We start from the raw sequence: 27,046 nt of genomic DNA, 5'->3' as shown, positions 1-27,046 counted from the left end.
GGATTTGGCTATTTCTACATATATTTGGCAAGGGAAAAAACACAAATGAACAAAGCCTATCTTCAAGAGACTACATTAAATGGAGAATTATCATTTCCAGATTTTAGATTATACTATTGGGTGATTAATATATAGAATTTACTCATTATTACATTTGGATAAATCAGTGAATCACCCTTCCTGGGTAGAAATTGAATTACAATTTACTTAAAAAAACCTTTATGCTGGCAATTTTAGGATCCTCTTTACTATTTTCCTTTTCTAAATTAACAAATAATCCTTCGGTGAAAAATAAGTTGTGAATTTGGGCTCAGTTTCGGAAATTAATTGGAATTAACAGTTTTACACTGGCTAGTCCATTTATTTCAAAAGCCTTTGTTGGATGCAAGTTTCAAGGAATGGCATGGAAAAGGTATTCAAAATTTCAAAGATCATTTTATTTGAAATAATTTTGCCTCTTTCGAACAATTATTGGCCAAAATTTAATCTTTTCAATAGGCATTCTTTTTAGATATTTACAAATTAGGCATTTTGTTCAGTCCAAGCTTTGGGATTTTCCTCAAATTTCTAATACTGAGACTCTTGATCTGCTTTTTAATATACAATTTTATTTTTATGGTGGATTAATAGCATGTATTTATAATAATTTACTGGTCTTAAATTCAGTCCTAATGGCTGGGATCAAAGAGATTGGGAAAGAGACTTGAATATATCATTTTCAGATGAAGATTAGTACTTTACTCTCAGCTTGATTAATGATTCCTCATTTTGTGCAAGACATTGATTATTAACAATAGAACAGTTTGGCGGGCAGCAACCTCCTTTGAAGAAGACCGCAGAGCCCACCTCACTGTCAAAAGACAAAGGAGGAAAAACCCAACACCCAACCCCAACCCACCAATTTTCCCCTGCAACCGCTGCAACCGTGTCTGCCTGTCCCACATCGGACTTGTCAGCCACCAACGAGCCTGCAGCTGACGTGGACATTTACCCCTCCATAAATCTTCATCCGCGAAGCCAAGCCAAAGATAGTCACAATTCCTGATGCTGACATTTGAATTGAAAACTTATTTTTAATGATCACATTACCAAGTGTGTTTGTGAATGGTCCGATCATCTTCTTAAGCAGTCTTTCAGGACAGAGGGGACCTTCATCAGAACTTGGAAAGAGAGAAAATAGGTGGAAGGATGAGTTAGAACAGAGGGAATATCTCTGATTAGCTGAGTAAATGTCACAGTGGGAGTTGCAATAAGATCAGATTATGTTGCTGCTCAGACGACCAGACGATGCACAGAGAAAGAGACAAAATTATAAAGGGTAGAGGTGGCCAATTTTGATACAGAAAGAGAGGAAAAACAGAGAGCTTCTCAAAGTGGATATTGAATCCTGATAGTCAAAATGCCAAATGGTGCATAAGAGGTTGTTCCTCATGATGGAAATGGGTTTGTTGTAACAATGCAGACAAATTAATCAGAGTGGAAAATGGATGGGGAATTATAGTGGCAAATCAACCAGAAGCTCAGGATCAATCCAGATGACTGAGCTCAGGTTCTATGCAAAGTGATTACCAAAGTGATTACTACGTCAGGGCTGCCTCATTCACCCACAATAAGCTTGTCAACTTCATCCACTTCATACCCAATTTCCACCCTGATCTCAAACTCACCTGGTCCATCTCTGACAACACTCTCCCCTTCTTGGATCTCTCTGTCTCCATCTCAAAAGACAATCTTTCCACTGATATATACTACAAACCCTCCAACTCCCACAACTACCAGGACTTTTAGTCATAAAAAAGTATGATTATAATAAAACTAATTTTGTAAGGTGGAAATCTGATTAAAATATCTCTCATTTTTTTGGTTTACCTTTTTTTACATATTTGTGTCTTTGTGATAACTGAAACTGATACAAATTAACAGTTTAAAAACTGCATGCATGAAGAAATATTATTGCATTTAATATGCATTTCTTAAATTTTTTGTTACAAAATGTGTATGTAACAATAAAAACATATGTGTGAATTTTGCTCTTGTCCTGCGGTTCTCAAGCATCTGAGCTTTATCGTTTTTGGCTCCTACATTATGCAAGTTGGCCACCCCTGGTCTATGGCCTTGTGTACTGTCCCACCCTGACCACCTGCAGATTGGAGGAACAACACCTTATTTTTCCATCTGGGCACCCTCCAGCCAAATGGCATTAACATTGACTTTATTGCTTTCCACTAAGCCTGCTTGCCTTTTCTTTCCCTCCTTTCCTGTCTTTCCAGTTCTTCTATCCACCGAGCCATCCCTCCTCACTGCTGTTGTCCCCTCCCTCCTTTCTCCACTATCATCTCTTACCTTTGCCACTCCCTCTCCACCCCCCCCCCCCAACACTCTTTAGTTCAGATGCCTGCTGGCATTTTCTCAAACATTGATGAATAGTTCAAGCCCCATATGTCGGTTATATCTTTAAATTTGCTATATAAAGGACACTGCTTGATCTGCTGAGCTTCTCCGGCATTTTGTGTTTTTTTTTACCCAATCTGAATTGGATTTTCCATTGTAGAGGATGCTGTATACTGGATTGGAGGAGGTGCAAGTGAATTGCTGTTTCACTTGGGAAAACTGATTGGGTCTCTGGATGATTGCAAGAGTTGAAAGAGTAGCTGTGTAATTGCTTGTGGACAGAGAGGACATTGCCACAAGGCAGGGAGTAGTAGGTGGATGAACTAGGGATCCATAAAGACAGTAATCACGTCAACATTTTGAAATGTAAAAGGGGAGAAAAGAAACATATACCTGTTGGTAGAATTCTGTAAAAGCTGATAAAAATTACAAAGATTGATTTATAAAATGTGGAAGTTAATGAGGTGGAGCAGAAGGACACTGGGAATATTGCCCTTGTTTTGACTCTGGAAGAGAGAAGATGAGAACAAAGGTTAAAGAAAAATAGTGAGATCCTATCCAGGGCTCTGTCAACTACAGTAGAGGTAATCACTGTTCAGGAAGAGGGAAAGCTTTTCAGTGGCACTGAAACTTTCACTGGAAATGCAAATGCATTTGTCTTGCTAAATTGTCTTGTTTTTATTCTGATATGACTCCCTGCTATGACAGGTGTAAGAGTGGAGAAGCATCATTAATTAATGTGTTCTGGACGTGTCCTAGTCTAGAAAAATACTGGAGATTTTCTGTACTTTATCCAAAATTTTCAATATAGATTTAACACCAAACCCTTTGGCGGCCCTCTTTGACTCAACAGGAGGGAATGATTCTTCTTTATCTCTAGTTCAGAGTCACACCATTTCTTTTTCTTCTTTTGGCAAAACTGCGATTTTACTTAAATGGAAGGATGTTGCCCCACCTACTCATTGTCAGTGGTTGTGGGACATCATGTCCTGTTTGAATATGGAAAAGATTTGTTATTCAATTAATAATTCAGATATAAGATTCCAGATGTTATGGATGTCATTTATGGCTCACTATCTTCCTTTATAATTTCATTTCAATGTAATAAAATTATCTGACAAACTTTTCCACATTCCTTATTTTTTTTAACCTTCGTTTTTTCTTTTAATACTAGTCATATCTAGCATCTGGCAACGCGGTTCAATGAGGGGTTTGAGTTTTTCTCCTCCATGATTTTCTTCATTTTTTTTGTATTATTAGATTTTTAAAAAAGGTATATACTATTTAGAATATGAATTATGGATATGATTTACAATTTATGTATGTTAGTGATATATGAAATATTTTAGTTTATGTTAACTATCCATACTTATTGAATTGAACACTTTGCATAAGTTTTTAATTGAAATCAATAAAAATATATAAAAAAGAAAAGCAAATGCAAATGCAATGGACACAGATGAACTGGCAGAATGGAATGGGGGGGGGGGGTGAGGTAACTGATGAATGTTGAACAGGGCACTGTGAATCTGTTCTAATATCTCCCTCAAACCAACCCCATAACATCAGTGTATTACGGCAAGAAGATTAATGTCAAGATTAATATCTGCTTCTTGCAGATAATGCCTCAGCATCCTCTCAGACAGCTCAATTCCCATTCTACAAGAAGTGTCCATGGTATATGGACTGCCCTGAAGACCACCATAACTGGTACATTGTAGAAGGACTTGGCTTCTCCACCAAGAAGGACAGAACTGTTTTGGTGAAAATGACAAGGGGTTTGAGGAACTAATGAATTGTAATGGTAACGATCTCCTGGATTGGAAGCTTTCCCTTCATTTAATCGAAGAGAAACAGCTCTACTGGCTCTTGAAAGTGGAGCTCCAGCAAAAATTAACCTGGAGATTTGATGGTGAGGAGGAGAAATGGAATGCTAACTACTTGTGGATAGTCACGACAAGCACGGCTGTGAAAATCATCTTTGGACTAAAAATCCAGGCAGCGCAACAGCAAAAAACGGGAATGAAATCATTTTGGACAAAGAGGCAGTCAACGTGTACTGGGCAGAATATTTCAAATATATTCTAAACCCTTGGAATGAATAACTTGGATAGCACCCCATCAACCAGTCACCTGTCCTCACCAATAAAAAGCCAAGAAAGTTTTATCCCAACTCCAAAAATAGCAATGCTTCGGGAATTACTGAAATTCTAAAACTTAACATTAAACGCTTCGGGCACAAATCCATACCCTTGTTGTTCATGACTCAGAGGAAAAGGATACACCAAGAGACCCGATAGGTGGTCCAAGAAAGGAAATACAGAAGGGGTGGCTTTTCCACTTGCCATTGGAAGATAATGGTTATTTGATGAGATAATCTTCCTCTGTGATGCAGGGAAAGAAGATAACGAATGTCTCACTTATTTTTAAAGTGTACTAGCGTACCATTTCCTCAAAGCAGTACAAGTATCATTTGAGAAATTATTTTCTGATAAATGTATTGAATACAGATAAACTCCAACGCAAATGACCTTTCTTTCAGATTAAAATCGATCAATGGTGAAGGAAGAATAAACCCAGATGCCTGATTCTTAGTATAAATTTGAAATGTTTTCTAGGGAAAGGTTACTTAAGATCTTGCTTCTGGAAATGGCTAAATTCATTTTTGCAATAACCGCGGATACGTCAAAGTTTCTAAAGACGTCGCCCCGGTGCAAATTTGTTTAATGGTGAAAATATTGTATGATAATGTCAACCCAACGGCCTCGTATCCATGAACAATTCAAACTGAAACTATTGATAAGCAACAAAAAAAAACCTACAAAGTTCAAACCTGCCCCTATAACTATTAACTGTAGAGAACATTAATAAAAAGGCTGCGTTGAGGTCTGAATACTGTGGTCCAATTACCCTTCATTTCTGCTTCTACACATTTTGTCGACACGGCCGCATCCCTTAAGCCATGATGAAGAGGATCATTTATTTTTTAAAATAGACGCAAGCAATAAAATCAATACCAATTCCGTTTGAGTACCTTTATATTCCTAGTTTTAATAGTCTTTCCAGTCATAAACCACATGCACACATAGCTATGATTCGAATTCACATCACCAATAAACAATCCAGCTCCTTCCTCTCCCTGGACGCCCCAGTGAATTTAAAAAAAATACTCTGACAGTAGTTATTTTAAGCCAATGAACACTTTATGTTCAATCGTTCAAAAGCGAATGGATCTGGAGAAAGTAACCGAAAAGAGGGGGGAAGGATAGGTCGATTTAAGCACACTGTAGGAGCCATTCTAAATTAGACTGAGCTTGAGATGATGGCAATTCACAATGTCAGAAGACCAAAACGTGTCTGTTACAGAGGACGGATGGTGAGAATCATGTCATTGCAATCATGTCCATCATTAAATGAATTCGTTACATTTGGCCCATTTCGGGGGATTAAAACCCAGGCTATTGCAACAAATTCCTTAACGATGCCTCATGACTGCAGGTGCGCATTCATGTGCCTTGACAATTCCTCTGCTGGCTCAGGTTGGCCTTAAGCTCTATTCCTCATCGTTCTGAATGCATGTTCTTGGGTTGAATGGTTATATGTAATAAACTCTCAAAAGTTTGATTTCCAAAGGGAAAGGTCCGAAATGATCTTTATTCATACACGATGCTTCACTTTTGTCTTTGGCCTTTCATCAATGTTTGCGGGCCATGTGCTGTTTCTTGGCTTGAACACCCCACGGAACGATGAACCTGGATGGAGTGCGGCATGTCATGTTTCCATGTGCATCTGTCTGGAGATAATATTAAACAGTGGAAGCGAATCAAAAGACAATGCAGCTGGTTTATTTCGAGTCCGCACACCCACGCTCCACAAGCCGAAGAGAACGCACTTGCCGCCTCCACACGGTTGTTACAGGATGGTAACTCATTATTACCACGTTCAAAAAAAAATTAAAAAGCCCAAACACAAAACATTAATCTTTCATGCATTTCGGATAACAGCGAGGGAAACCAATCCGAGTGGCAGGATTCCAAGGACGGGCTAAAACCCTCGGAATGCTGAGAGCCCATATGGGACGGACGAGTTGCAGCATCTATCTCCCCCACCCACCCACACACACACACACACACACACTTCCCCGGGTAACGCGCTACCCCCCCGCTCACCCAGCGGACTGCACCACATGATTCCGAGGGATGCGCAGCCTGGTCGTCAGGAGACGCGCCGATTGCAGCCGGAGACGGCGAGAGCAGAGCGGACGTGAAAACGCCACTCGAGCAGACGTGAACGCGGTCCAGCGGGCTGGATGCGGAGCGGATAAATGAAGACGAGCGTCGGTTTTGGGGGGATTTGTGGCCGTGCCATCCGTTGAGCATTGCCGGGAAGCAGGTTGTCGTATCACGTACCTGTGCCTCCGGCTGAGGGAGGGCGCTTCATTACTTCTTCCACCGCCATATTACAAACTTCGCTATTTTTCTCTCTTGAATTTTTCGCGCTCGGTGAGTAGGTTTTTTCTCTCTCTCTGGATTTTTTTCAATGCTTTTTTTTGTCATTTTAATTCTTTTTTTTTAATCTTTTTTTAAAAATCTGAGCCCAAGAAGCATGGTTTATAAATTCTATTCTGCAGAATTAAGTTCTTGCATGCTATAGAGTGAGAAGTCAGTGATGACATTGGCAAAAGGAACTGGCTTTATGTGTATATTTTGTATTTTTTTTTGTTATTGTAGCCAGTCAAAAATATTTTTATCACGCATGCATAGCCGTAGTTTTTTTAATATCAACTCTCTTCTATTGTCATACTGTTTGCAAAGCTCTATTGGTGTATTTTTCCCGACCGGTATTGACCCAACCTGGGCGCTTCGCTTGGTTGAGCTTCAGTGACAAGCCTCAAAAACAAAAGCACGACCTGAAGCAAGTTTTCATTGTCAACAAAAAGTGTTTTGCAGACAATTTTTTTTAACCGAAAAAAACTTTTCTTGCAGGTTGTTGCTAAAGCACTTTTTTCTTGAACTCCTTTCCCGAAATGCGTACGTTATTCCATGCGGATGATTTATATAGAGATATAAAAAAAAACAACATTTAATTTCGGTTGTTTAACTTTTTAATCCTAAATCCAAAAAAAGCCCAACCCAAACAAAGTTGTGGATGGCTGTGGAAGGTTTTCATGGGGGAAGTTAAATGTGTTATTGGTTCTTTTGTGACCAAGGCGCTTTTGGCCAATCTAATGTAACCCTGTCACTATCATCAGTAAAAGCTGGGAATAAAATATTGATCAATAAAGTAAAGTAACGTGTGTTTCATTCCATGAATTCCTCTGGCTAGTCGAGTGCTCATTGGGCTGCAGAGATTGTCGAGTTATTTCCGTGTCTTGCGGCATTGTGTTTCCATTAAACTGCGGCCATGGGAACTTGTGAGGTGTATTCCGATGAAGAGCTCTGGCAGCGGTGAGGGGGCCTCATTATAGAGGGTGTCGCTCCGATGTAAGTAACTGGTCCGTCGGCTAAGATGTGTGTTCGGACAAGAGCTACAGCAGTTGCACGTTTCCATTTCACTCCCCCTCTATCAAATGATTTCAATGGAAACCGTGGGTGTTCGCAATACCGTTAATGGGAAATACTCCTGCACAGATAAGGAATGAGGTAAATGGATCGTGTCATTTATTAATGGCGAACTTTGGGGGAAGTTCTCGCCCAATTCATGGTCGAGCCAGCAAAGGTGATTGCTTCGCGTTGTGTGGCGAGCGTCTGACCAAGCAGGTTCACCTCGGGGAAAGGGAGAAGTGTGTCCCATGGGTTTTGAGAAGTGACATGTTGCAGAATTTTGACCGTGTTACATCTGCCCAGAATGAAAATTGTCCCGATACGTTCTGTCCTTTTCCTCCAGGCAGCACCGAAGATTTATTATCAACGATGTGAGCTGCCTTTGAGAAACCTGCTCGTGATTTAGCAGTTCACTTTACATCTTCCGATTTCCTGCCCAGTGAACCGTTTATGCCTTAAACTCTGCTGTTGTCATAAGATCGGACTTGAAATGCATGTTCCAATTGGTAGAAATTGTTCAGTTCTTTCAACTTTATCATTTTTACGTTTCCAAAGATTATGGAACAAGTTGTGAAGAATTCTATTGATTTAAGTTTTACTGTTAATGAATAGAAATGGTTTAGAATTCTGATTTTTTTTGAATCCAAAGTTTGCTTTTTCCCCCAGAATGCAGATTTGCTTGGGAGCTGCACTTTAACATTTTGCTTTAAAAGAAAATCACAAACAGTATTTAAGGACATTAAGATTTTTGTATAAAAGGAGAGTAGATAGAGGCAATGATGCAAATAGGCTTTTAAAATAATATAAATGTTAGACACTTTCTACCTGAGCAGACATCTTTCATTCAGACCATTTGCTGAATTTTCTGTGTTATTTTAAGTTCCTATTCTGAACAATCTGTCACCGCACAGCAGCTCAGGCAAATCTTGGCAGTTAATGACAAGCATTTTTGTACCTGAAGATGAAAAATAGTGCATGTGATAATTGCCATAGTAACATTACACCGGAGTATTGAGATGCTAAGATGAACTTCATCCTCCAAAAGTGGTTGCGTTGGGTGCAGGACTGATGTAAAGAGTAAAAAAAAATCTGAAGCAGGGACCAGATTTTCAGAGGCTTTATTATTAACACAAGTGGGAGGAGGGTTGAGCAGCCTATTCAGTTGCAGAATGTGTGTTGGTCTGCTCTTAGCCACAAGTGACTGGGTTGCCAGGCCTTGGAAATTTTGGCAGCAGAAAGCAAGTAAGAAAGATGAGGTAAGTGCCTTTTACAGCATTGCTTTGAAAGCAAAGGAGAGTTTGCTTCAGCCATGATAAATTAGTTAGGAAATGCTCATTCTACACTCTTCTGCACCTTCTCCAAACACTGCCCTACTCCCCAGTGTAATTATCTGCTCCTGTGCAATTAATGTACCAACATTCTTTCTTGCTGCAGCCAAACAAGCACTTGGTTTAAAAAAAAACCCAACAGCAATAGTTTAAATTAAATGAAGAAATAATAAACATAATATTCACTGTTGCCATAGTGCAAGAAATAAAAGTGCCATGACAATAGTGCTCGAGTTGCCTATGACCAGTGCAGTAAGAGGAGGTTGAAGTACCTGATTTCTGATGGAAAGAAACTGTTTTAACCTGGAGGTTCTGAAAAGTCCCAAAGGTGGCAGTGAGGAGAGGTTGTGACCAGGGTGATGGGGGTCCTTTATGGTGCTGGCTGCTTTCTTGGGGCAGCACCTCACAGATGTGTCTTCAACAAATAGGATTAGTCATTTGGTGCAGACAATCCACCCTGTTAGTCAAGCTGCAGGTGAGTTTAGGTCCCACTTGAAGGATATCCCATATTTAAATTCTACAGGACATGACAGAATAACTCTGAGCACAGACCTTGTATCCAGGCTAAAGTCCATGCGCCTACTTTGATTTGCTTCACAACCTTTGGTTTGTGTATACATTTTTTTTCCATAAGAATCCATGGAAGTTTTTGCAGAGTGCTTGAGTTAACTCAATGAGGTAAAACTGTCTTGTTTTTAACACCATGGAAAGGTTCAATTTAACATTTCTTTTTGAAGTTATCGACTATTAATGATTTTCTTTTGCTCTTCATACATTGCATTGATTTAGACTCTGGTCATGAGAAGTTCAGAAACAATGTATTTGTTTAACTTGATTATATTTGTATCATACTAATTTCTGAATTTTTTTGCACCATGTAAATCTGAATGTCAGCCTCACCTAACTCAGTTTCTCTAAAGATGAGTGATTTCATTTTGAATGTCGCCTGCTGAAAATGGAAATGATGAGGTAGGATAATGTTCCTGCTTCTGCTGATATTAAATTTTTCCAATAAAAAGATAAAGGAAAACAAGTTTGCCAAAGAATCTAAATGAAATAGCATATCTCCAGTCTGTGCTGTAGTCATTGAATACCTGATTAAACTATAGTTGACGTGGCGATGGCCTACGAAACACTCCATCACTTAACAGGAAAATGTTAACTAGTGCCAGCTCATGTTAAGATTAAACAAGTATCTGAAATGATTCAATTATATCTGAAAGTACTCGACATCTTTTGCAATTCAACCTCTGGAAACGTTATAAGTAAGGAGGCCCTTGGACTCCTGTTTCTCCTAAAGTAGTTTTAGCAAAAGCAGATTTCTAATTAATGGGAAGAATTTTCAAGCAGAATAATTTTGGCTATGAATTAAGAGGGCTGAAATTGACATTGGATGACAACAATAATTCTACCAGCTAGAGAAATAGGCAGCCAGTTTACTGCCACCTCTATTGTATTACTGCTCAAGACCACTTTCAAGTCCCCTTTTCAATTTTGTTTTGCCATAGTAAAATCATTGTAAATTGTAGATCTTAAATCCAAAAATGAATTGATAATTGCACTTTAAAGCCAGGTCAGCTGAACCATGTGGTGGCAAATAGTCATCGTCAATGGAAACTGCCATATGTTTGTAAATGTTAGTGTTTCCAATAAAGATGTTAATTTCTGACGTTAGCCAAAGAATAAAATATAGTCTATTGTATCCAAAAAAGCCTTGAGCCACCTATCTTCCAACCCCTGGAACTTGTGTCCAGGTTTTAAATTAGACCATTTTTGGTTGTATTACTGCACCTGTGTGTTAGAATACAATCAAATAGTAGACAAACACAAACAACATTATACAGGCCACAAGAAGTATTAAGTCATTAAAAAAATAGTCAATTAAGTTGGTTTAAGCAACACATTAATTGAAGGCAGACGTTTTGAGAGGAAATTCCAAAGCTTAAGCCTTGAGAACTCAAGGTATTACCACCAATAGTGAGCAACTAAATTGGAAATTGTATGATTAGAGAAGGGTAGAAGTCAATGAAAGGAAATTAAAGAGTATATGGCGAGCTCTCCACTGGCCACCGTGACAGAGGTGCACCAAAGAAAAGGTACAAGGACTGCCTAAAGAAATCTCTTGGTGCCTGCCACATTGACCACCGCCAGTGGGCTGATATCGCCTCAAACCGTGCATCTTGGCGCCTCACATTTTGGCGGGCAGCAACCTCCTTTGAAGAAGACCGCAGAGCCCACCTCACTGACAAAAGGCAAAGGAGGAAAAACCCAACACCCAACCCCAACCCACCAATTTTCCGCTGCAACCGTGTCTGCCTGTCCCGCATCGGACTTGTCAGCCACAAACGAGCCTGCAGCTGACGTGGACTTTTACCCCCTCCATAAATCTTCGTCCGCGAAGCCAAGCCAAAGATTAGATTTGAAGATTTGGTTAACTGGGAGCCAGTGCATGTTGGCAAGTGCAGATGGGATGAGTGAACGATCTATCATGTGTTTTAGGATATGGGCAGCAGAGCTTTGAATACTATCAAGCACAGATGGAAGATTTGCCAGAAGTGTAATCAGAGGGAGCAAAGGCGGGGCTAAAGTCATTAGCTGCAGGGGAATTGAGACAATGGCAGAATCAATTTGATTGCAGTTGTGGAAATTGATGGCATGCATAAGAGACTGGCAATGCAACTTCACCAAGATTGAAATTTGGTTTAAATATCAGACACTGGCCAAGAAGAAGAGTGAGAAGGTTTATGACGGGGCCCAAAGATGATGAGGTTTGGTCTGTGCAGATGCAAATTCCCCTGAATTTAGAGAAAAATTTCATTAATCTCCATTTGGATGTCAGAGAAAAAGTGAATAGGGTTAAGTATTCAAGGGAGTTAGTGGTGAGGTATAGACTGATGTGTGTTAACAAAATGTTTTTGTTTACTATTGTTCACTGGTAATTTGTGGATGAGCCAAATCTAGCAGCTCCTTGGGTAAAAGCACTGACACTTGAGAAAAGTAATTGGTGCTTATTCTTCTGTCAGTGGAATACTGTTGTATACAGCAAAAACAGCCGTCATTGGAAGGGATGGTTGGATCATCTATATAAAAACTAAAACAAAGAAAGATCATTACGAACAAAAGGGGTACATTTCATGATAGATTTAGTGCCACAGCAAGGATACATATCAGTGGGTTATGGGATACCTTTGAGTTTGAGGTCAAGTAGATACACACTTGGGGGAGGGGTGTCAATACCTTTTAATTTGCAAATGTGACAGAGAAGTGCAGCAAGATGTATTTACTTCACAGGAAATGATTCCGATCAGAAGTTAAAATCCATTGGACTTTTAGACTTTTCAGAAGGGGGGCCAGAATCAACATAACAATATGGATATTGTACAAAGCTAAATCTCATTATTTCTCTCACTTCAAAGTGGGTGGTAGATGAAATGGAGCAAGTCCAGTGACCCAAGTTCAATCCTGACCTGTGCTGTCTGTGCGGAGTTTGCACATTGGCCTGCGATTATGTGGGCTTCACCCATCTGCAGCAGTTTCTGGGTTGGTAGCTGAAATGACTGCTGCAAAGTTTCTCTAGTTTAATTGCATGGTAGGAAAATTGGGTGGGGGATTTAAATGGATATGAGAGGGAATCCATTATGAGGTCTTGTAGAACCTATACTCCAAGTGGTTTCCTGTGTCACAAGAAAATGAACCAGATATGTCCTATTTATATTTTCATTTCTTAGATTATAGGGGTGAGGTCTTGCTGAGGCGTCCTGCCCAGATTTGCTGCTCTGGTCCTACCAATCTGGAACATGCCATGCCTGGATGCAGAAAGCTGATCACGCCAGGGTAATGCGAGCGGCAGAACAATATCTTATCCATGACCATCATTTACAGCGACCAAAGCTGTTACTTATAAACAATTAACATTAAACTTAATTCAACAATATTTTAACATTTAAAAATGAAGTTAAAAATGACAGGGAATTTAAATAGTGAAGCAATGTTTTTTTAAAATAAAGAATTGTTTTGTCCTCTAATCTGGATTGAAATTAATAGGGTTTGAATTGGGCACCTGCATTCAAGAAGCAATTTTAATCAGGAAATCCTAGAAAAACTGAAAATCTGAATAGTAATCAAAATCTTGGGAACGAACAAAAGATCAATCAGCATTTGTGGAAGAAGAAACCCATTTAATGTTTCAGATCTGTCAACATTAGTTACTGAAAAGTTAACAGTTTCTCTTTCCACAATGGTTACCTGGCCTGATGAATGTTTTCATTTTCTGTTTTATTTCAGATTTTCTACATCCAGTTGTTCTGATTTTTCATTCACTGAAGAGGAGAGGCACAGTTAGTGTAGCCGTTACATAGGAACATAGGAAGTAGGAACAGGAGTAGGCCAAAAATGGCCCATCGAGCCTGCTCCGCCATTTAATAAGATTATGGCTGATCTAATTTATGACCTAACTCCACCCACCTGCCTTCTCCCCATATCCCCTAATTCCTCTATCATGTAAAAATGTATCTAACTAAATTTTAAATATGTTTAATGAATCCGCCTCAACCACTTCCCTGGTTAGAGAATTCCAAACATTCACTACTCTCTGGGAAAAACTATTTTACCTCATCTCTGTCCTAAATCTACTCCCCCGAATCTTGAGACTGTGTCCTCTTGTTTTAGTTTCCCCAGCCAGCTCAAAAAAACCTTCATACATCTATCCATACCCTTCATAATCCTATATGCTTCTATAAGATCTCCTCTCAATCTTCTGAACTTGAGCAAAGCTGTTACAGTGCCAGTGATTGGGAACAGGGTTTAAATCCTATGCTCTCTGTAAGGAGTTTGTATGTTCACCGCATGTCTGTGTCGATTTGCTCCAGGTGCTCTGGTTTTCTCCCACTGTTCAACTTACTGGGAGTTAATTGGGTGTAATTGGATGGTGCTGGCTTGTGGGTCGAAAGGGTCTGTTACAGTGTTGAGAGAAAAAACGAGTTCAGTTTTGGTGAATATGGATGAGGGATGGGTAGAATAAAGGGAACATTTCTTATGGAATGAGAACAAAGAGTTTAATGTTGCATTTAAAGTGAAAGTTAGAATCAGATTATGCCCCTTTTCTATGGAATGTGTTTCTCACAGCAAGATTGTGGCCTGTATTCAGCAGTCAACACAATACTAATAGAGGGGAAAATAAGCACCTAATGACAAGCAGTTAAGGCCATTTCGAATACAGATAGAAAGCAATTTACTTAAAGTTTTGAGTCAGGAAGGCTGCAAGTTTGGAAGCTGAGATGTCATTTCTCAAGTTTGTGTTGGGCCTCTTTGTAGCAGATAGTGTTTCATTAATCCATGTAATTCAGACTGCAATGTATGATTTAGTGTTTGTGATGGTTCGCTTAAGCCTCTTTAATTTTTTAAATTTTAATTTAATTTTTTTTTAATGTGGACATCCAGCTTGGTAACTGGCCCTTCTGGCCCCTGAGCCTGTGTTGCCCAAATACCCCAATTAATTTATAGTCCCTATCTGATTTGAAGTGTAAGAGGAATCCAGAGCACCCTGAAGAAATCAACACAGACACAGTGAGAGCGCGGAAACTAAGAGACGGTGCTGGATTTGATCCCAGGTCACTGAATGTAGAAAGTCTGAAATGAAAACAGAAAGTGGAAACACTCAGCAGGGCAGGTGCCTATTGTGGAAAGAGAATCAGTTAACTTTTCAGGACCATAAACATCAGAATGTTCAGATGCTGCCTGGCCTGTTAAATGCTTCCAGCATTTTTTCTTTTGCTCTCTTCAATAAAATAAAAAAAGCCATACAAGAGGTCAGGAGAAGTAGAAATGGTTTGCATCTTTCTGTTCATTTGACCTTGAGCGCAACACTCAATGATACTCCTAGGAGCCCAAAGGACCCCAAAACCCATCAGCAATAGAAATTCACCAAGACAAATGGATACTTAAACAAAAGTTGCTTTTAATTATCTTTAAACATGAAAATAGAAACAAACTTTAACTTATCTCTATGAACTTAACTAACCTAACTTAACCCCCCTTCTAATTCTAAGCGCATGTGTGTATAATGTGTGGTAAGCTTAGAAAAGTTCTTTGGTTCACAGTCCAATCTCACTTCTCATTCTTCCAAGTTCTCTGGTTGCAGGCAATTCTTACACTATGCACAGAATTTAACATGTATAAAGTTCACCAGGCTTTGGTGCTTGAAAGGTAAATGTTTACCACTCAGGAAGGTTCTTGTAGGGTTTTCAGAGAGAGATTTGTTGTTCCAGGATTTCCACAACTGAGATACTTCCCTCAGTCATGTCAGTGTCTTGCTGACGAAACTTGCCCCATCAGGATTCTCCAGATGATAAACCTCTTTCTTTCAGATTATCACAGAGTTCCTTTCTGTTTCACATTCCAAGTGAAACATCAGTCAGCCAGTCTTCCAGCCATTTTCCACTCTGGAGCTTCTATTTAAGTTCCAGCAAGCTTCTCTCTGATTGCTTTCTTCCTCTGCTTGCAAAAAAAAAATCACCTGACCTTCTCCATCAAACAATATGAGTCAGTCTTCTGGTTCATCTGTTGTTTTTAGGTAAACAAGAACCCATCAGTGACCTCTCTGAGAACTCCTTGTGAAAAGCCATCATGTCTCTGCTGTTGCTTTAAAGACAATAGTCCATTCATTCTACAGTGAAATTAACACCTACTTGTGAAATCTCCATAGGCACTCTTCAAAGTTTCTGTAAAGTCACTCTGGGTATGAATTCTCTAGTATTTCAAAAAAGTGTTTGTATGTAATCTACTCTAACTTTTCCCAATTTATCTCCCAAAAATATTTCTATATATTCTGTCACAATACTGCCACTTCTTTCCCTCTCCATTCCCCATCACTGCAACTCTGCCTTTCTTTCAATGCCATCCTTTCTCTTCTTGGCCTCCCCTTATTATTATTGATGTTCATTACTTTTTAAAAAAATATAAAATAGCTTTGGGCTTTGCACTCCGTGCTATATTTTCTCTGACCCATTTTAGTGCTGATGTGAGCCAGTAGTTTGGTTATTATTAATTGAAAAATCTCCAGGCTCCATTTCAAACCAGAAAAGAAACTGAAAAATTGATGGAATCAATTGTTAGAAATAAAAATCTCTGGTTTTATAATGAAGAATGGAATATTTAATTCTGGTAGGGAAAAAATATTAAGACTTGATTGTGCTTTGGATAATTTAAAAAATGGAAAGACAATTAAATGAAGGTATTTGACAAAAGACAAAAATAAAAATATACCTCAGCAGGCTGAAGATAGCTCAGTTGTGTATGGGGCAAAAAAAATTGTTTTCTGTTTGATATCAAATACAATACTTAATAACAAAGGGGTTAAGTAGGGATCTAATACAAATACAGACTGAATAGACAAAATTTGCACCACCAGGTTCAGGAACAGCTGCTACCCCTCCACCATCAGACTCAACGACAAACTCAATCAGGGATTCATTTAAAGATTCTGGCGCACTTTATTGATTTTTAAAAAAATTCTTTCTGTATTGCATGGTCAGCTTGTTTACATTTGTTATCACAAGATCAGAAGTAGGCCACTGGGCCCATTGAGTCTGTTCCACGACTCTACCCTAAACTGAACTATACTCACACCTAGTTCCAATGACCAGCCTTTTTCCCCTGATGCCCTGGCCAATTAGATACTTATGAATCTCCTGCTTAAACTCTCCCAGTGATCAGGTCTCCACCACTCTATGCGACAATGAATTCCACAAATCCATGACCCTCTGATTAAAGAAGTATTTTCTAATCTCTGTTTTAAATGGATAACTTCTCATTTTAAGACTGTGCTCTCTTGTCCTCGATTCACCCACCAAGGGAAACATCTACATACACTCTGTCAAAACCTTTCAAAATTTGAAATGTTTCTGAGATCTTGTTTCACTTCTTTATTGTTTACATGTGCATGTTGTGTACAGTGATTTTTTTTTTTGTTGCACTACCAATAAGTAGAAATTTTGCTTAACCCGCAGGAAAAAGAATCTCCGGTTTCGCTTTCAAATTTATTGCCAGAGTACATACATGACATCACATACAACCCTGAGTTGTATGTGTGTACTTCGAAAATAAATCTGAAATCTGGAGCTCGGTATGTATCTGTTAATGATACTAGATGTAGAACATGCTTAATAAGGATCAAAATGTTCTGTGAATAATAATTTGCTTATTGGAGGATTAATGGTACATAATCAATTTGAAAGTTAGTAGGTGCTCGCACATGTGTTTAGAAGTATATCCAGCTGATGTTCAGAGTGTATGGTATCTTAAAATATTGAGAGAAGGCCTGGCTTAAAGGGTATAAGATCTTCAAGATGTGCAATGCCTGATCAGTTTTGGTTCTCTTTGATACAGCTTAGTGGATGAATTTTCCATGTGATAGCCAACCAAATAAGATGTGAAAAAGTGGCACCAGGCTATATTTAAGAGGGACTAGAAGGACCTAATGGCCTGTTTCCGTGCTGTAATTGTTATGTTATGTTATGTTAAATCAGGATCAGACTAAAGTTCTTATTTCACCTCGAATCTTTACTACAATGGCATTATTTAACTTCAAAGCATTACTTTGAAAACCGAGGTTATATTGTCTATTTAGTTCTAATTGTAGGGGAAGGGCGGTCAAATTCTAAATATATAATTGTTTTGCCAACCTTTATTACTGAACATGTGGTTGCCAATTATCCTAAATTAATCTTTATAGGAATAAATGTTGCAAATATTTAGCTGAGAATGTAGTACATGAAAATGTACTGTATGTTTACTCATTTTTGGCACCAGTGCTTTTGCCAAAGGATTAATATAGATTTTAAGGCTTAAAATTTTTCTGTTTAATTGTACATAAAGTAACCTCTGGAAAAGAGTATGACATGAAGACTGACTTTAATGCTTTGAATCTTCACTTGTCTAATTAACTTTGCCAAAATATATTTACCATCAGAAGGTAAACGGTACTTGGAAAGGTTGCACAAGTATGGAATTGCTAAACTGATTTTTCATGTGGGACAGCTTTGTTTGCATTGCACCTCAAATGTAAGTACCCAAAGGTGGTGAAGGAAGCTTTCAATATTACATAGCATCTGTTGGATATGGCCTTTGATATAGTTTGCAAATGAAAATTTGTCAAAAGCAGACCTATGGAGGAATAGTTTAAGCAGCATCTATAGGATGGTGGGATGGGGTAGGGTAGGGGAGGGAAATTAAATTCTCGTTGAGACCTTGTATTGGGGCTCCAAGCTTCAGTCATCTCTCTCCCATTCTGGACTCTATTTGCTCATTAATCTTCACCCCTCCCTGGTCATCTTCCTTTATTTTGATCTTCCACCCCTCCCCTCATCACATAGATACTACTTGGTCCTGCTGACTTCTTAAAGTAATTTGCTTTTTTACTCCAGATTTCAGCATCTGCAGTTTCTTGTTTTTTGGAAATTTGTCAAATTTGTACTTTTCTAAAGGAGATAGTGGATAAAAAAATAAACAAAACTGGAGGTGCTGGACATCTTGAGACTAAAAAAAGAAAATGCTGGAAGCCATCAGCAGCTCAGGTAGTATAAGTAGAAAGGGAAAGAAAGTTAACGCTTCAGCTCAAAGATCCTTTATTTATCTTTCCACAGATGCTGCCAGTCCTCCTGTGCATTTCTACCATTATCTGTAGATAGCTATGATGTGGAAAGCAAGTGTAGTTTCACAACAATTCACACAATCTATGTGAAAAGAAAACTGTGATAAAGAAAAATTGGTGATGGAATTCAAAATGAAGTTTGGAATTTCAAAAATAATTGATTTCAAGCTAAAATTGTGTTCAGAAACTCATTTTATTGAATTGTAGTGAGGTATTTTTCAGTTTGTTGTTACATAATCTGTATTGAGCAGATGCAAAAAATTGAATCTTGACTGCGTGCCTGTCCTTTGGTGTGCACCCAATGGCCCCTGGAGACTGGCCTTTAATTATCCACCAACCCAGCTGAAATTGGTGGCTGCTTTATAAATAGCTTCTGTAAAGCCATTTTAAACTGTCCAAAACTCTGAATGCTAGAAATCCGAACCACCTAAGAATCTGGACATTTTGAACACTCAAACTTTTTAAATTTAGCGGACTTTTGTGTGTGAGCTGCATGCGTAGATACACAGCAGCAACAAGCGACCACACTTCATACAGGTCATCTTGCCACAAAGAAATTCACTTGTTCTATATTTTTCTTTTACAATGTTCATTTTTAAACATAATTTCAAGTATTACATGTGCTTTTTTTAATAGTGAAAAAATTTGTCAACTGTTGACTTTATTTTTCTTTAAAACTGCTTGTTTTGGTAAATGAAGCAAGCTGTATTGGCTAATGAAAAAACTATCAAAATATATCTGTTCATCTCTTTATTCCTCCTTACATTTGAATTTTAAAATTACTGCCCGAAAATCTGTAAAATCCGGACAAACCGTGAATGGTCTAGATTTTAGGAGTTCTACTGTACTTTAATTTTTCTCACTTTTAGCTCGTCTGTACATGAGGGGTTAAAGCAATATAACCTTTATGGAGTTATTTAAATTCTGAACTCTATTGGCTTTGAGAGTTCTTGATAAATTATTTGGCAGAGGTATGAAGTGGGATCCTGAACTGTCAGCAGGCTTATAATACACAGATGAGAGTGCAATTGTGGTTGAAAGAGAATGTGAATGAACAGGAGGACCTAAGAATCCTTGAATCAACTCGTGCAGGGAGAAGAGGTAAAAAGAGAGAAGCTCCCATGGCACCTTGCTCCACTTGTCCATATGTATGCTGAGAACTTGATAAATTATGTTCAGCAACCTGAAGGATCATTGTTGATTTATACCACTACTGAAGCACAGACTGATAGTTAGCACCAAGACATACTCATCCTTTCCCATAACTCTGAATGCCAATAGCCCTTGAGGTTCTTGCAGGCTACAGCATGCAACTTTAATCAATATGTATGTATCCTGAAGCTTCACTTTGTTGAATATGATGCAGGAAAATATTGCAGTTTCTGATATACGAAAGTCAGAAGACTGAAGGTGCTAAGAGTGTGATGTAAAAATAAGAATTGTGTGAATCTCAGCAGTTCCACAGCATCAGTGTGAGGAGCTTCAGTTTGTAGACACTTCATCCAAGCTAGCGGCATATCACTAATTACACATCTCACAAATAATCAGGCAATTTGAAAACCATGTGTGGCACTCTCGAAGCAAAGTGAGTGAAAATGCAAATTCTATGTAGTTGAAGATTATAGCTGGCAAATTTAATTGGTGAAAAAAAAACTTTTGAGGAATTTTCCTGTGATTTTTATGGTTAAAACAAATTTCCACAAAATTAAAACATTCTCTATGCTGGAAGTCCAGATGGACCAAATTGTAGATTTAATATTGGGTCAGAAACTTAAACGGTTTAGGAGTTTCTTGAGCGGAAAAGTTTAGAGTTGGATATGGGTTATGTATGTGTCCCGTTCTTGAGAAGCTGATTGCTCCACTTATCAGAAATGTCCATTTTTTCTGGTATTGCTCTACATTTGCAGTAATGATTTCATTTTATTGAATAATTACTCTAATATTACTGATAATTAAACCAAAGGTGACCTCCACTTAACTAATATAAGTTTGTGCTTGCAGAATTTGCAATTTAGAACCCAAAATTTTGAGATAAAGAAATTCACTTTCACAGAATTTATTTGTACAAGTGAATAAATTATGTATTTTTAGTAAGCTTCTTGATTCAACTCCTGATAATGTGACTTTGTGTTACAGAAAATTGGATATGGACTGTTTTTAGGAACATAACAGTTCCTTCCCTTCTACTATAATGTGTGGGTTGCCTGTAATGAATACTATGAAACATTTATTATTATGGTTATAACTAGCTTGAAAATTCATTTAATATGAATTTAGGCATATTATCCCATACATATTTTTATAATTCAGGTCATTTGTGACCTGGGGAGCCCCTGTACCAGAACTTGAGACCTTGACAATTGAAAATGTGGCCAGCAGTAATGGAGGAATTAAGTTCAGGTTGTCCAATGGGCCAAAATTGGTATTGTGTAGATATCGTTGATGAAAAAACAAGACACGATTACAGAAATCCTACAGTCAAAGCTGTGGAAAATCTAGGCTGTTAAATTTAAACCAAGATTCTGCCTGCATTTTCTGACATGTATTGACTTCCACTTGGGCAGTGAGGGAATAGGATCTTTGTTAGAACTTGACTCTATCCATATCTGTGTAGAGTGGAATTGGAGGTCGTTTCGAAGTGCACTGAAATAGTATTATATTCCTAGTCGTGCAGTATAGAAAAGGCCATTTACCCACCCAATCTATACCAACCAAGTTGGCATTCTGGGCTAATTCCATCTTGCTCGATTTGGTTCATATTGTTCTAGACCTTTTTTTTAAGTATTACAGCAGGGTAACAGATCTTTTCACCCCATGAGCCCATGCTGCCCAATTAATCTACAGCCCAGTACGTTTTTTGAATGGTGAGAGGAAACTGGAGCACCCGGAGGAAACCCATGCGGATATGGGGAGAACATACAAACTCCTTAGAGACAGAGCCGGGTTCAAAACCCAATTGTTGGTTCTGTAACAGCATTGTGCTAACTGCTACATTAACCATAGCACCCTTTCCTTCCTATCCATGTATTTGTCTAAATGTCTTTTGAACATTGTAATTGTACACACTTCTACAATTCCACTGACAGCTTCTTCCAGATATGGACTACTCTGCATTTAAGAAGTTGTTATTCAGACCTCCTCTTAAATCTTTCTCCCTCACCTTTAAATCTGTGCCTTCTAATTCAAGATTCTTCTGCCTAAGGAAAATTGACTGAGCATTTACTTTATTGCTGACTTTGTATAAGGTAACTCCCAGCCACATGCTCAAGGGAATAAAGAACCAACCTATTCACCTTCCCCTTTACTCCAGGCCTCCAATATCCTGATGTTGTATTGATACAGCAAACATTGGATCAGGGTTTTAGTTTTGAGCTGTGGTGCGGGCAGAGGTGGATAAAATTTTAGAGCTGGAGTTGAGTTTTTCTGGTGGCATGAACATGTGGTTGAAGGCTATTTCTGGGCTCTAATATAGCACCAAGTTTGGAACAGACCAGTTCCATTTTTGACAAAGGGATTGGAGAGCTGTGGAGTTGATGAGTGTTTTCTATTTACATACAACATCTGAGGAGGACATTTGATATACAGGGACTATGCCAGCTCTTAGAGAAGCTCCACAAATTGCATTGCCCCAGTAATTTCTGTGACTTCTTGCATGTCCATAAGAAAAAAAAAAATGTTTTAGCCAATTCACTTAACAACCAGCATGCCTTGGGAGGTAGGAAGAAATGACACGAAAACACAGAACATGCGTGGACACCATCTGAGGTCAGGATTGAACATTGGTTGTTAGAACTGTGAGACAAATGCTCTGTTTGTAGCTTCACTGTCATTGCAGTTTAACATCCTCCCAATAATTAGTTGGAGGAAATTTCAGCTCATCCAGCACTCATTGCCAGAGTGAGGACAATGGAAGGGTCAGGTAAGTTGGTGGGCAGTAAATTTGTTGGGTGCTCAGCAAACCTGTGGGAAATGAGTCCTGTTTTAATTTTTTTTTATGAGGGTAACCACTTGAAGAATTGAGAAGCAGATGCATGGGTGACACAGACAATAATACAAAAGTTTGAAGGGAAGCCATGCAGTGATACTGTGACTTCAAATGAATAGATCAGAGTAGAATCAAGACCAATGGAGAACGCTGAAGAATCACTCTTATGAAGGAAGTTTGCTCAACTAGGTCAAAAACTGCCAACGAGCATATGGTACAAATAGCAAAAAACAAATGATCCTCTTTCCCTTTGCACTCCCCACAATATTTTTATTCCAGTGCTTTGAAAAGTTTCCAAAGCTCTGAAAAGCTACAGATGGATTATCACAGAAAAGAGTAGTGGTACCAGAACCAGTAATTTCTCAAGGCATATATTTCATGGATCTTGATGTGCAGACAGAGGCAAGATTTGGAAAACACTGGAAGACAAATGAAGAAAGCATACTATGACATCTACACTGAAGTAATGCATGAACAGATTGTTGTGAACAGATGAATAATGTTAACAAGAAACTTTGACAATGTGTTGTTAAAGGCAACATTGTTGTAAGTGTGTCATAATGAAGCATCTTGCTCTTGTTAAAATTTGGCTTCATGGCTTGGTTTTGTATACAGTACTGTAGTCTTCAGAAGTCTTTCAGGATTGAGGCTGACTTGCCTTCACTCCATTCTATGGGGTTCTGAGGCTACTAACAAGATCATTATGGGACCTACAAGCTATACTATGGGTGGATCAAAGCAAGAAGACGGGTTATTTGTAAGTAGTGAGCTCCTTCTCCACTTTGCATTGCACTTGCACATCGTCATGACTTGAGGTTCTTCCTGCCATCCCAAATGCCTGTTCCCTCTTTGATCAATGATGGGCAAAAATCCCCAAGAATGTGTGAGGTTATTGTATTTTACCCCAGGAGATATTTGAAAATATTTTTGGAATATTTTTCCTCCTTCCACCTGGTAATCTCTTCCCTTGAGTGAGCTGAGATTGGAGGATCTATATCTGGATATGGTTTTGAGCATATATACAATGTTAAAAGTTCAGATTTACTGTCACATACATACATGACAACACATACAACCCTGAGATTCTATTTCCTGCAGGCCAGGCAGAATTTACACTTATTCTGTCGTGCAAAAAATTGTACTCTAGAAAGGATGCACCTTCAAGCTAGAGAAATGTAAACCAACTGCAATTCAGGACAAAAATAAATATTCAATAATAAATAATGTACAAAGTAAGAGACCTTGATTGAGTCTGTTGTTTAGGAGTCTGAAGGTGGAGAAGTAGCAACTGTTCCTGAACCTGCCGGTATGAGTCTTGTGGCATCTACAACTCTTTCTTGATGGCAGGAGCAAGAACAGCATGTCCTGGGTGGATCCTTGATGATTGCTGCTACTCTCTGACAATAGCATTCCATGTAGAATTTCTCAATAGTGGGAGAGTTTTTCCTGTGATGTACTAGTCTGTATCCACTACCTTTTGCAGGGCTTTCAACTCCTAAGTATTGTGCCCCCTTCCAGGCCGTGTTGCAGCTGGTCAGCACACTTTCCACAACAGATCTGTAGATGTTTTCCAAGGTTTTCGATGTCATTCTAAACCTCCCCAAACTCCTGAGGAAGTAGAGGCACTGATATGCTTTATTCATGATAATACTCGTGTGTTAGGTCCAGCAAAAGTCTGCCAAGATGGTGACTCCCATGAATTTAAATCTTCTCACTCTCTCCACCTCTGATTTCCCTCAATGATCACTGGATCATACACCTCTTCCTTCCTGGTCCACAATCAGCTCTTGAGTTTTGTTGACACGTGTGAGGTTGTTGTTAGTACGCTATTCAGCCAAGCTTTCTTTCTCCCTCCTGTCTGCCATCAATGAAGTCAAAAGTGCATAATTAAGATCTTGACGCACGAGATGTTGGCTTGGATGAGGTCATCAATATTGATTTGCTTATTCTTCCAGTAAGCTCGAGCCTTTTACACAGAGAGCATTGATGACATCCATATGATGCACTGAGATCACTGTTGTAGATAATAATTCTAACTCCTTGATTGACCATGACTTTTGTGCAACTTTGGAGGTCTTGATCTTCAAAAACCTTTTTCCTCAGGTGGCTGAAGGCTGCTCTGTGACATTGAAGACAATGACCTCACTGAGCGATTTCATTAATTTCAATTCAAGTGTTACAATGTATTGAGTGTACATGAGGTGTCGGCTGATTTTCAGCGACATTCTCTGGTCTATGAACTTCATTTAATGTATAGAAATCAATTATTTTTTTGCTGTATTTTAACCTTAAAATATGGAATTTTCATGTAAAACGTAATTTAAAAGTTAAGGAGATGACGTGTCGTTTGGCAATATATGCTTAGAATATGTGACGTACAGTAATGTTTTTTGAGCATTTGGCATATTTATACAACTGGGATCTCTAATTCCCAATGGATGCAGGATTGCTAAATGTAAACTGTATATGTAGATTGTTTAAAAAAACCTGCAGTATATCTAATTTAATTAAATGGTTACTTAATCAACCAGTTCCAAATTGTTTTTACTAATAACCTAAGGTACTGCTAGCAAGGTAATCTGTGATAAGAAAGTATTGAGCATTAAATTGGAAAAGGTAAGTTGGAGTTGTATTAAATCAAAGTATTTTGTTCCCCGCAAATTCTGTGCTCATTTTGTGTAACTTGCACCAATGGTCTGAGCCAGCTGAAATACTTTCATACCCCACTGAAATCAAATATAGGAAAGCAATTGAACACACAAATACAAAGGATTTCTAAAGAAAATATATATAAAAACAATCCCATATTACTTTTTCATGTTTTGCAAAATTTAAAACCACAAATAAAATTGTAAGGCAATGAACCTTTCAGCACCAAGAAACAAATTGACCACTGTTAATTATAAAATTTAAACATCAAAATGTCAAAAAAATATTTGATAGAAAATGGCAATGTTGTCAAACTACATTCATAAAACAACTACAATTGACCTCTGAAAATAACTATATTTCATAGAAAATATTTCACTACAGTACAAGCCACCCTCAAGTTGGAGGAGAAGTTGCAAAATTAATTGCTAGATTTTAAAAATTGTTAATATTAACATTTTGTACAACGACCTCAAATATTCCATTCAGTTGTTAAATTAATCATAAATGAGTGTAATTTTTTAAATCAAATTCTGAAGTTGTAAATGTGAATTTATTTTCCAAAGACACAATAGCTAATGTACAGCTTTTGGAAAACAATTTTTTTTAAAGATATCAAAGAATTAGATTAAAATACTTACATATTTCAGAAGAATAGAAGCTTTTTGTATATAATTGTTGATTAAAATTAATGGGCAATTAAACATGAAAAGATGTTCTGATGCAAATAGGCAGTTGTTACAATGTTAATCCCCAAAGCGATTGGAATTGCAAACCTATTTAAAACATTAATATGTTGACAGTGGGGTTTTCTGATTCTTTTCATTTGTGATTCACACATTCATGCTCCCATATAAATGAGACTGTCACCACTGAGATTCCTCTTCAATCTTTGTCACAGTATTATCACGTTTCTAAAAATGGAGAGATACTGTTATGAACTAACAAACCTTTTAATTTTCGTCTGGGACTAACTTAGTACTTACAAAGGAACAACAATAGAAAATTCACCAGACAATCGTAAATTCAAAATAATATAACATAACATCTCTTACTTATCTCTAAACTTAACTCTAAATTTTATGCACAAATATGTGTAATTAATATGTGTAATTAAAGTCCCAGTCTGAAAAATCAATTTTTAAAACTTCAGCATCATTTTAGTCTTGCTTGAAGGTCTTAAATTCTTAGTTCAGAAATAATTACAAAGCGCTTATAAACATCACAATTCTATTGATGCAATGTCTTGAGATATTCTTTAAATAGAAGTGACCATCTTCTGAGCCAGACTTATCTCCTATGAAAAGGATGATAAACTTCCTGTATTTCCAGGATCAAATATTCTTTTTATTTCCAGATTTTGGAATCTGTTTTCCACATGAAGAATCTGCCCTCTTTTCAAAGAGCCAGTGAATGTGGCTATTTTCTTCCACTGAATTCATTAACCCAGACAAGTGGCCATACAAAAATGGACCCAGTAGAATTCTGTCCTCTTTTCCAA

The 27,046-nt window shown here is 38.1% G+C and overlaps 2 long non-coding RNA genes across 2 annotated transcripts in view; one reads left to right on the top strand and one right to left on the bottom strand.

Moving 5' to 3' along the window:
* Positions 1-5,422: 5,422 nt before the first annotated feature.
* Positions 5,423-6,763, bottom strand: LOC138752775 (uncharacterized). The gene is made up of 2 exons (XR_011350922.1): positions 6,561-6,763; positions 5,423-6,184 (listed from the first exon to the last, which is right to left on the bottom strand). It is a non-coding gene; the product is annotated as an uncharacterized lncRNA (long non-coding RNA).
* A 1,025-nt stretch (positions 6,764-7,788) lies between these two features.
* Positions 7,789-27,046, top strand: part of LOC138752774 (uncharacterized) — a 353,934-nt gene continuing 334,676 nt past the window's right edge. The window contains exon 1 of the long non-coding RNA XR_011350921.1: positions 7,789-7,874. This is a non-coding gene — a long non-coding RNA (uncharacterized lncRNA). The remainder of the gene's footprint in view (positions 7,875-27,046) is intronic.

The sequence above is a fragment of the Narcine bancroftii genome, chromosome 2, assembly GCF_036971445.1.
Source record: "Narcine bancroftii isolate sNarBan1 chromosome 2, sNarBan1.hap1, whole genome shotgun sequence".
NCBI lineage: Eukaryota > Metazoa > Chordata > Chondrichthyes > Torpediniformes > Narcinidae > Narcine > Narcine bancroftii.
Note: the sequence above shows the minus strand (reverse complement) of the source record. Positions and strands in the feature narration are given on the sequence as shown.